A 12,306-nucleotide genomic window follows, 5' to 3' on the forward strand; every position below is an offset into this window, starting at 1 on the left:
GAGCCCAACAAGAAGCAAAGGCTTCTATGAGGCAGAACTCACTTGTCAATTCCCTGCTGTTCTCCTGGGATCTCAGACATAGGCCAAACATTTCTGTTGCACCTTTCTGTGAACTGCTGCATCTTGGAAGTGCCCTCTACTCTACATTAGGGCTACACCCTCTAAGTTCTTGACCTTAGATAGTCCTTCTCTATTTTGGTACATATTTGCATCATGCTCACAGTGCTATACTTGATTAAAAAAATTGGCCTGTAATTTGGCCAAGGAAAGACTATTTTGGTATTGTTTTAATTCTTTACTATCTATTTTGTTAATTATTTGTGTGAATACAAAAAAATCCTAGATTTCTTGCCTCTTGTCATGCTATTATTTCCCAATGTTATCTGGTAAATACTTAGGAAATACAATTTTATTTTAATATGTCCTAAACAAAACACAATTGTGAAAGAAAACCGGTAGAGAAAAACATAATAAATTTTGAAGATAAGTAACAGTTAATTCTGAAATATCTGCCACTCTTACTCCTTTATATTAGAACCTAATGTTGCCAAGAAATTAGTTATCCATACCGATTTTTTTTAACTGAAGGGACAAAATAAGTTTCTTTCCTGATGATAAGAACTGTAACCCCTGCAGCATAACAGCACCTGAGCAGCATCTGTGATGTGAAACTGGCTTCAGTGATTTCTTTCTCTTAAAGAAGACTGCTCAGTCAGGACCTTCAAGAAAGCTGCTGCTGTTTAGCACCCAGACTCTACGAGGAACGTGCCGGTTCCATACAGAACTTGGGCTGGCTGTCGTCCCAGCCGGTACCCAGTCTGCAGTTGTCACTCAGACACGTAGAGTGTGTGTCTGGGGACGACACACAGTAGAATAGGAAAGGATACAGAGCTCTGTCGTACCAGCACCTTTATTGTAAGGAACTAGTTATGCTGCAACTGCTTTGCTCGTTTATATTCTAGGCAACACACCGGTGAATATAAGCCATAACGAACATATTCAACATTTTTTCCATCAGTTCAATACATTATTCATAAATATTAGAGATGGAAAAGACCTAGTAGATTACAGAGTCCAAACCTCCTTTCTGTACCTCCCTTTCCCCCAACTGTTGATGCTAGCTCAAGAAAACAAGACAACAACAAATCACACAAGGAAAGCAACAAATTCACAAGTTTTACAAGTAAAAAGGAAAGCTCCAAAGAAGTCTGTATTGAGGGTGAGGAAGTTCAAGGCCTTCTCTTCCTGCTGGTGGTGGAGCTCTGAAGACTAAAATATGGTGGCCCTTTGCTGTGAAGGCAAGCCAAGGGAGAAAAATGCCAGTTTCTCCTCTTGAGAATCAGAATTCAAGGTAAAGCGCAAGAGGCAATCCCATGTCCTTGGCTAAGTGCTTCCTATCTGTCTCTACAACCTGGTGTGGATTCCGGCATTCTTCTCTCCTGTTAGAACTTGAGATACTGACGATAATGATAAAAGAAAATGTATAAATGAATAGAGAGTTAAAACTACTAGAGTATGCTCCCTGGGATTATCTGTACTATCAAGATAGGGAAACTTTGCAGATGCTACTGTCTCTCTAGAGGAATAAATGCTTGCATTTTAATATTCTCAGCAGCTGGTTCCTGTTGAATGCCATCAGGATGATTCAGCCACCCACCAGGAACACCAGTAATGGCAAGTGCACACAGAGAAATCTGCAAAACTTTCTTCTCTTGATGCCAACACTATTACTCTGGCAAAGTCAGAACCCTTTATTGAATTACCAGTTCTACTAAATGTGACCTTGTTCCCCTCACAAATACCAGCTCGCTTTCAAATAAATGGAACTTCTGGCTGATTAAGATGCAGCATACTTCCTGATTTAAGCACACCCTACGGTCAGCTTCTCCTCAGCTATGGCCATGTGATTTGCCCGCTTTTATTTTCTCACTATTCACTGTAACCCTGAAGAACCAGTAAGACCCATATATACCTCGAGTCCACCTTGTATGCCATCCCGCCTACAGCTGACTTGAAGTATTTAATGCTATATCTCTACCCTGACATGCCTCAAGTTCTTTTATCATTTCCAGTTTTTAGAAGTTTCTCATTTCCACAGAATGGGGTTGCATGCCAGGAAAACAGAAATGTGTAGATGAACTGCATTGACCCTAGACCTCACTGATACAGAATTACCATACCACATTCAAGTTAGATAAAAAATTATATACTTGCCCCCTTCTTCAAACAGACCAGCTTAGACACTAAAAGAAAGAAATGCCAAAGATGATAGCTAGCTCTCAAAAATGTCTCACTGCCTCATTTTCTGGTCCCCAAAGTAAAATCTAAGGACATTCAACACAGATTCAGGAGCTCTCAACAGCCATGAAAATATATGGCTGGAGAGGGAATTTATAAATGTAACGAATACACAACTGGCTTATAACAGATGCAACTAAAATTAAATTCGATATCTTGACCTGCTCTCCAAGTGAAAGTTTCTAGTTCAGGCTGCAGACAGAGGTATAACCAGCTCATTAATCACAGGAACCAGAACTATAAGCTGACACTTCTGGGGATGCTGCAGAGAGCAATCCTATGTGACTGGGGGGCCTGTGTGGAACCTGAAAGGGAAGGCGGCACCGACAGTCTACAGTGAGCAATACTGATATCGTTTATGGCGTCCATAGGTTGGCCAGGGCTGACTATCCTAAACTTCCAGGAAAGAACTGAAGGATCTTTGTAAGGAAGTAATGGGGCCTATGGACTTGCACAAAAAGATTCAATATATTTTTATTCAGCTCCTATTATGTAAAAGTCATTGTGTTTGTTGCTTGAAGAGATTTTGAACTCAATAAGATCAATCTATGAGCTCGAAAAGAATACTGTTGGGGAAGAACTAGGGGAAAGGGAATATTAATATTAGTAGTAGTAGTAACAACAACAATGATACTGAGCAATGATCATGCACTAGTCATGGTACTAAGCACCCTACATACTCCATTTCAGGAATTCTTACAATATCCCAGCAAGGTAGTTATCATTTTCCTACTTATAGATGTGGAAATTGAGGCCCAGTGAAATTAAGGGCATTGCTTCAGATTACACAGACCTGTTCCTTACATTACAAATAAACATACAAATGGCTAATCTATAAGAGAAAATATGACAAAAGCCATTAAAAGATAGAGTATTGTAGAAATAGAGAAGGCAGAATTTGTCTCTACTTGGGAGCACCAGGTGAAAAGAACAGGGGTGTGGAAATGTAGTGTGCGCTTAGGAGACAAGGAGGAGCCCAGTTCAAATGTGTTTAAACTTATTAACTCAGTACCCTCTGATTAGAACTCACATTTTGATACAACAGTTAGATACATTGATTTGTACAGGAAGATTTTTAAGGAGAAGGACTTCTTTCTAAAGGATTTTCTGACTACAATTTCTCAAAAAATTTTTTTCTTTTCTTTTTTCTTTCCTTCTTTTTCTTTTTCTTTTGGTGGGGATAGCGGGAAGAAGAGAAATGAGATACAAGGTTACCTTGGAGGGGATATGAGGGTTGCATGAGGGAAGCAACGTTAACAGCAGAGAGTGTCCACGGAGTGCCAATGTGGGTGCGTTTTCTTTCATTCCCCAGAATGCCTTATCCTTACCACACATATTTGCCCCCTACCCCATGTAAGGTAGGGTTATTGGTATAGAAATAGGAACGCTAAGGGCCTGGTTACTTTGCTTTCTTCCTCAATTACTTCTGGAATATCATCCACTTTTTATTTTTATAAAATTTGTTTTAGGGGTCAGGCTTGTGGTGTAGAGTAGAAGCTAGAAAACTTGAGATCTCGTACAATTTGCCTTTCTCATCTTGAGAAAGTTTTATCACTTTTCCATTTACATTTTCCTATTAGCATGGTGTAAGCCCAAATAGCATTTCTTCTTCTGTTAAACATCCTGTCCCTTTGGTGAAAATAAAATTTTGTGCTTTACTGAAAAATTTCCACTCTTCTCTATTTAGAACCCCTGGTTCACAGAATCCAGTGTATAGCACCACTAGTCAAGATGAATTTGTGGAGCTTTAGTTTCTCTGTTTTTTAAGCTTTTATATTAAATAGTGTTTTCCAAATGTAAGTCACAATATATAAAATACATATTGTTAAAAATTCTACATGGTCCTGCACCAGATATTCAGTATTCCTTTCTGGAGAGTTTGGTAACCCACTCACCCTTATTGAGATATCTAAGGCTCCTTCAAGCTCTAAGATGCCATGATTATGATTCTGTGATGCTGACATTTGCTTTGTCGACACTTAAAGCAGAGCTTTTCAACTTCAAACAATAGCATAACAAGTTGCTATAACAATTACACTTATATGAATCTTTAAGCAGATGAACATAACAGCTCTTTACAACTATTACCACACTGGACAGCCAAAGCTTAGGAGGTTGTTGTAATTCTCTGCAAAAGTGAATTCTACACTTGATTATATCCTATAAGGAAAAGTATTGCCTTTCTATCTACTTTTAAAATTCATGGACTCTTTTTTTTTTGGTATCTGTTAGTTTTGCAGCCAGCTACGAGCTTTAAGCATCTCCAATAACTTTCATCATTAACCTCCACTCTGTCATGGCTCCTGTGTCTCACCCTTCTGACCTTGCCCACTGAGGTCACTCTTCCTGATGTAATCACACATGCTTCTTTGTAGTTACATTCGTCACAGTGCTCATTAGAATTATCATCATTCCTACTGCACCTTAGGTCAACGAAATTAAATGTGCTTATGCAATTTGTTGTCATTTTAATTTTTCAGCCAGGATTTCTTCATCCAGAAGGACAATTTTATTTTATCTGATCAATAAATAACTAGCCAGTCGAATGACTCTGGAAAGGTTGGTAGAAAGTCGTTCATTGGGGCAAAATCTTAAGTCTAGAGAGGTTTTTGTAAACTTGGACAGTGGCATTTCACTGACCTTGAATCCATAGGTTCAAAATGTATTGATGTCAACTTAGTCTTTCAATCTAGTAAAGCAATAAGGATAAAATATGTGTGATTTATATTTATGTGTGTGTTGAATTTAATAAATTAGTCAAGAGTCAAGGTATTTTTAAAGAAATATTCAAGTCTGTTCCACAGTGACTAATTCACTTTCAGGTATAGTCTAAAATATTCTTTTTGGGTTTCCCTGGTGGTGCAGTGGTTAAGAATCCGCCTGCCAATGCAGGCGACATGGGTTCAAGTCCTGGTCCGGGAAGATCCCACATGCCGCGGAGCAACTGAGCCCGTGAGCCACAACTACTAAGCCTGCACTCTAGAGCCTGCACGCCACAACTACTGAAGCCCGTGCACCAAAACTACTGAAGCCCATGCGCCACAACTACTGAAGCCCACATGCCTAGAGCTTGTGCTCCGCAACAAGAGAAGCCACTGCAATAAGAAGCCCGTGCACCACAACGAAGAGTAGCCCCCGCTCGCTGCAACTAGAGAAAGCCCGTGTGCAGCAACGAAGACCCAACACAGCCAAAAATAAAAATTAAAATAAATAAAATAAATAAATTTAAAAAAATATTCTTTTTGCTGTAGCTTTAACCTTTTTTTTTTTTTTCAAATAAAGAATGTACATAGACTGTGAAGTGGCAATGTAGTCCATTGTGGCATTCTATATATTCCTCAACTTTTGCTCTTTCTATGGTCAGGGTATGTACAAATAAATAAATCTACAATAGCTTAAGTCTAGAAATTTTTGTTTGGCTAAACTCTGAAAACATAGCTTAAATAGAGTTGAAAGCTTGGCATCTCATCATTTCTTTATATTATAAGGCTTACAATGCCACCTTATAAAAGATATATTCGTTTATTTTCATGTTCAATCAAAAGTGTAGGGTTTCAGGTCTAGGAATGGATTACAGATCGTTCTCTCCTGGTTATTTTTGGCTTTAAGTATATTGATCATTTTATCATTTTCTTGTTTTAAACTGCTTTAAACACAGCACAAATGTTATTCTCATCATGCCAGAAATGGGTTTGGAATTGATTTTGAGTTTCCATCAGTTTTACTCTTTGCTCTCTGTGAGAAGTTTTTCACTTGCTTAAATTCAAAAGGATAGTTTTGTTCAAAAGATGTCAGAGTACAGCATTCAGAGATCCTTAGCTGGACAAGAAAACTGACATTTTCTTCTTTACAAAAAAATAAAAATCATTGCATCTATTGCCATGGACTTTATTGAAATTAGTGAAGAATCATTCATACGAATGCAATTTCAAGGGCTTCCTCCCTCTTTCTCTTCATGTAAGTGTTCGACAAAAGCATGCATCTTCTGAGAAGCTGGCCTGATTGGTCCAGGTTGGCACTGTTTCAGTGTTTGGCCTACAGCGGCTGCTTAGGAATAATTTCATCTCATCCTCTCTGTTTTTCTGGACTGTATTGGACTCAGACACGTGGTATGCAAAGGAAATCCAAGTCCCTTAAAAATGCTATTTCTTTTGGTACTAAAGCCAAGCCCAGTTCTACTTTGGCCAAATGATCTTATCAAGATTTAACAAGAGATATTCAGTAATATCTCCAATCTGGGAGAAGACATTCCACTAAGAAAGATAATTTACTACAGAATATCTATATTTTCTCTTCTGGTACCAGGCAAGGACATGATTGAACTTTATCCTATTGGTACTGAGAATACTATAACACTGACGCAAATTTTATGACAATTACTCATTTCAATTAATTTAAACGGAAATAAACAAGTAGTTCTTTCCATATTAAAGCAGATACTGGAGATCTATTTTCAGTTATTGCTGAAAATATTTTGGCTTCCATAAAGGCACCTTCCTAACACAGCTGCTTTGCCCTCCTCTGCACTGTCACAATTCAGAATTTGTCACATTTCAGCCAGGTTCTCTAGACTAATTGGATGAAACAATTGCATTACAGTATTAAAATTCCTTTGCAGAATCAAATGAGAGGAGATCTGCACAGTTCAGATAGCCTGGAAGATTTGCAACAAACACAGCCCAAATCCTGTATGTTCCATACATTTTTCTACATTTACAGTAATAATCACGTCTATAGTGTTAGGAGTTAACTTCACACTTGAGAATATCAACAAACATAGGGAGAAATTTAAATATGTAAACTTCATTTCCCACCCCATCCTTCCTTCTCCCCTGTGCTGTTTTGTGTTTCAAAGCGGAGTGCTGCATCTTTTTTGAAAAGTGTCAGGAAATCGCTTTCTTAGCAATCTAGGCCCTTGAGTTTATATGTGTGGTATGACACACCTTGAAACAGAGAGCCCCACAAACCAGAGTGGGACGTTAATTTAAATACAGACTTAGGGGGAAGAGCTCCATCTACTGAATCAGTTAGATCACAGTTTGTACCCTATAGTTATCCCATTCACTACTTTCAACCTCTTAGAGGCTCTGGGGAGAACGGAAAAGTTACAGACCCCCAAACAGCTTTGAGTCTGATGCCATTTTGAATATTTCCCAGTTACCCTGAGCCCCTTTCCTTTGCCCTTCCCAATCTCCAAAGCTATCCATGTTTCAATATGAAAGAAAAATGGGATGCTTTGCTGGATAAATCATCCCTGGAAAAAGGTAGAAATCCATTGGTAATTGAAGGAAAAGCCCCAAATAGCTGAAGGGAAAGCAACAGAAAAAAATTGCTCTACCTGACCAGTTGGCAGCCCAGGTAAGAAGCAAAGGGAAGAGTAGCCTACTTACTCCTCTCGCCTTACATCATTGCTCGGGAAGTCTGCAGCCACCCAGGATCAGCTCTTCTGGGCTCTCCCCAGCTGCACAGTGTTGTTGTGGCATTGGGAATTTGCTGTGGCTTCATAAGATTATGGGGATATGCTTCAGCAAGCCAAAAAAGTCACAAACAAAATTCAGGAGAGAAAAAAAAGTACAAAAACAGCTGATCTTACTGGAGAAGCACTTGGCATTTTCCTACATATGCCACAATTTTCTTTGGTATTTCCTGGTTCTATGATCAGAAAAGTTATCATATCATGTTTATTACTGTTGTGTTTTCAGGGTTGCTGATGGCGGGGCATGGTACAGTGAGAGCAAACAGACTAGACATGGGAGTAGCAAGGTAAAGATTACTTCTCCTACTTGTTTGAAAGCTTTCCAGGGGACCATGAGGTTAAAAAGTTTTCTTCTTCAGAATACTGAAGACATATAGAAATAATGTACAGAAAAAATAGCCATAGCCTTTCTAGATTGGGAAAGTAAAAAAACTTGTTTAACACAGTAACAGATACGGAACAAAGCAAATCGTATCGGAATAAACCTGAATGTTAATACAGCTGCATAAAATTCAGGAGTATGTAAGACTTATAAAAATACTTTATAAGTTGAGATAAATTATTAGAATACAAAAAGACATTAATAAGTATATACATATATTAAATAATCAGAGGGAGGCAATAGTTAATTGGATTTTTAAATTACAGAAAATAATAAAATATAATAAATTAATAAAAGTTTGCATTAAGGCTAATCCTCTTTCATGTAAAAATAGAATTAATATAAATGTAAAGTGAAGCTGTGTCTCTATATGTGTGTGTATGTGTATATATATATATATGTATATTTGCACAAAGTATTACTGACTGACATTGAAAGGTGATATGTTGCATAGAAATAAAAACTTTGAATTATTTTAAATTGGGCATTTAAAGTATCACCATTAACCTGGCAGGTTTTTTTCTTTTTTTAAAATAACATTTAATTTTCAAGTTCTACTTTAAATCATAGAAAGAAAAAAAAATTAGAAAAGCATTGCATAGATGCACAATATGTATTTTGTAAAAAATTTCATTTGCATTTCTTAGAATATTTAGTTCTCAAAAAACGGCTAGTTGGCTTTTCTTCAAGCCTCTGCAAGACAAGTTCAGTTCTGAGTCAAGAAAAGCTATGAGAAATTTCACCTCAAAATGATATCTGTTTGGATAATTATAAAGGCCTGAAAAATGAGATTATCTCCACCATAACTATAACAAACACCTAATGAATAAATATATTCTGGCAAGAATCGATAAGAATTGCAAAGCCTGAGAGGGTCATTGCAGACTTGAAAAAGGTAACCAAGTGAGGAAACATCAAATGGAGTTAATGGAGATAAAGCAGTCTGAAAAATGTAAAGTGTTAACAGTCACTGACAGGAAAGAATATACTTCCACAGGGATGACAGCAACAAAATGAAACAAAACAACCCAAAACAACTGGAAATATATATCTCCTGGAGCAAAGTATGACTACTTATTCAGCAAGAGGAGAACCTACTTCTTTGTCATTCCCTTTGGAAGTCTGGTTTTAAAAAAAAAAAAAAAAAGGTTGCACAAAAGATACATGTGTTCTTTTTCTGGTATTATTACAGGCCCACCTAGATTTAGCTTTCGATTCCAGATGAGATCAGGCATGTTCAGACTAGCACATCTTTGCTCTGTAAGCACAGAGCTGCTATCTTTTCACTGGCAAATTCTCGGATCCCCAAATTTATGCACAATAAATACCCTTAAAAATCTGCAAATTTTCTACTTCAGTCAAATACCTCATTGAGTCCAATTTTTTTCTTATTTTACTCTTCTAGTAGTAAGCCGAAAAGTTAAGGCAGGCGACTCCCATAAGAAAGGAAAGTTGAATAGTACTTACCCTAAGTACAATGTGCAAGCCTTAATGGGGGAATCTACTTTTGCTCTATGGTTTTTAGAAGGGAATCCAGGTTTAAACTCAGCTCTCGCCCTTTTCCCTTCTGGAAAACTGAGTAGACTCACTGAAGGTGGCTCTGAGAAAGATCCTACAAATCAACAGCCTTACCTGTGGCCATTCAGAAGACTGCACTTTGGTGTGTGTTTAAAACTATGAATAAAGTCAGACACAGCGCATGCTCAGCAGGCAATTTAAAAATATTTATAACATTGTTGTTTCAAAAACAAATTTCCTCAAACAAAGCAAAACTCACATTTCCGATCCATGCCAAGTTTAACGTTCTGAGACAAAGCTGTTTTGGAGTTTTCTGCTGGGGAAAAAAAGGGCTTCTAAAATTTTTGTTGAACGAAAAATAGTTCCCTCTTTCCTTTTGGACACTCTTAAAGAGGTGGAATAAAATTCCCTCTAAGTTTCAACAAAATTCACCTTGGGCTAAGATAAGGCAGTAGATATTTAAGGTCTGTAAAAAATAATTTTGGGGAGAGTAACAAGGAACTAAAACTATGAGTTTAAAGAATGTAATGGTCATCTGTACCTTCAAGGCAGTCTTGCTTGTTACTATACAAAAAAAATCCTGATACAAATAGGATATATTATGTTACGTATAGATAGGTTATGCGTTGATAAGAATAATGCATAGACAACTATTTGCATACCTAGAGAAGTTATGTTTTTCTTTTGCTAACTAAAATCTGAACTCTTGAAAACTGAAAAAGAAATACATCAAAAATTTAGGAGAAACCCAGGAATAATGTCAGTATAATTCCTCTGTTTTACATAGCAGGCATGGAGAGGAAGGTAATCACGTATCTATTAGTTAAATTTTGAGTTACACAAAATAAAAATTGGATTAAATACAGTTTTTAAGGCCCTAATTGCAGCAGGAATGCCTGTGTTACCCTGACTGGAAATTTTTTCTCCTCCTTCAGTATCCCTGAGTATTCCATTTTACCATCTATCACCAAACCCTGCCCGGCCCACAGATCTCACAGATCTTATTTAAATCTCTCACTTAATTCTTAAGTCACTGAATGACTTTCAGCCCCTGCTCTACTTTCCAGGGGTGCTCAGCTGGCCTCACAAAAGCTCCACAGACACATCGTTCAGTATCTCTGATGCTTTCAAGCTCAGCAGAGGGTGCCAAAAAAAAAAAAAAAAAAAAAATCAATGATTAAAAAAAAGTTTATTAAAGTGAAACTAGGAGTGCAGATTTGAAGAAGTTGCTTCTACTTTTATTTCCCTCTCAACTCAGCACAGGTGTTTCCTAACTTACACTATTGTGCATGCTGATGAGGAGGAGGGTGAAATTAAGGTGAGGGAATGGGCCAAGGGCCGACCAGCAAGCATTTAGGATTTCCAGCCTCATGTGTTAATGGACATGTCTAAAAATGGACCCCCCAAAAGTCTAGAATGAGGTTTCTTTTTGGCAAATGATTAAACCAGTACACTGAAATAATTAAAGCTTTGTCCTTAAAGAAAGCATCAGATCAACAGAACAAAAACAAAGATAAAAATTGCACACACATATGCATGCGCACACACACACTCTCTCACACACACAGATACACAAAACTAGCGGGTGAGGGGAGAAGGAAATTAAATAAAAGAAAACAAACAGAGTCCTAACAGGCCATTCTCCGAAAAGGAATCTAAATAAAAAGTCATATGATATCTGATAGTGCAGGACACGTCGCCAAGAACTGGAGCGGATTGCCTACAGGAAGAAAGGGCCAGTGTATTCCAGCTCAAAGAGCTTTTCTTTCCTCCTCCTCTATTTTTTTTCCCTTTTCTCCTCGACTGTGAATGTGTTACTCTCAGGTCAGATGCACGAAGAATCCCAGAATGACAGCTATCACCTTTCACTGTACTCCTGGCGGCACAACTGGCTCATAGGAGCTGCCTGAGTTGGGATCAAGAGGGACTAGTGCAGCTTTCAGTAACAGCCTCTTCCAGTAGCCCCTCTGTCTCTTTCATAGACCCCCTTGGTCACATTAAAAATAGAACAACAACAACAACAAAAAAGCACAAGCAAAAAACAAAACAAAAAACAAAAATGCAAACACAACAGCCCACAGCAACAAAAGAGTTCAAGGGAAAAAAAAAATCAGAAACAAGCCAAAAGGGGGGGAAAAAAAAGCTCTTGCCTTCAATATAAAACTTTTTCAAGACCGAGTTTCTTTTCGCTTATTTTGATGACTTTCTTTTTAAAGATCTTTTTCTCCTTAAGCACTCTTAAGAGCATTAAAAATCTCTACAAAAATACAGAAAAGTCTCAAGGCAATATAAGAATTTTCCTGAGGAAAACACATAACGGTAAGAAGTGAGTTACCCTAGAAAAATTTGGATTCGCCAAAAGTTCCCCTAATTCTAATGTCTTTCAGCGACTTCAAGTGCAAACACTGGCCACCTAGCTCTTGTTTTTTCTCTGGTGGGTCATTACTGAGGCAACACATACACAGTAAGGTTTCCCGAAAAGACTCCTTGTTATCAAGTTACTTCAAACATAAGGCGCTCACACCTCCCAGCCAGAAGGGCTTATTGACTAGACACCACTCTCTGCCCTGATATGTATTACACCCTTAAGAAGCAGTTACTTAAATGTATTCTAAAAATATGGAAAAATGTA

At 37.7% G+C, this 12,306-nt stretch overlaps 1 protein-coding gene across 10 annotated transcripts in view; it reads right to left on the minus strand.

The window, feature by feature from the left end:
• ZBTB20 (zinc finger and BTB domain containing 20) overlaps window positions 1-12,306 on the minus strand; it is a 799,945-nt gene that overhangs the window by 124,364 nt on the left and 663,275 nt on the right. The window contains exon 1 of one of the 10 annotated variants that reach the window (XM_082394695.1): window positions 9,624-9,782. The exons of the other annotated variants lie outside the window; for them this stretch is intronic. The gene's annotated coding sequence lies outside the window, so the exon portion shown is untranslated. Of the gene's footprint in view, window positions 1-9,623; window positions 9,783-12,306 lie in introns of those variants that run through there. 10 annotated transcript variants of the gene reach the window in all.

Source organism: Balaenoptera borealis, assembly GCF_965194805.1.
Source record: "Balaenoptera borealis genome assembly, chromosome: 5".
Lineage (NCBI taxonomy): Eukaryota > Metazoa > Chordata > Mammalia > Artiodactyla > Balaenopteridae > Balaenoptera > Balaenoptera borealis.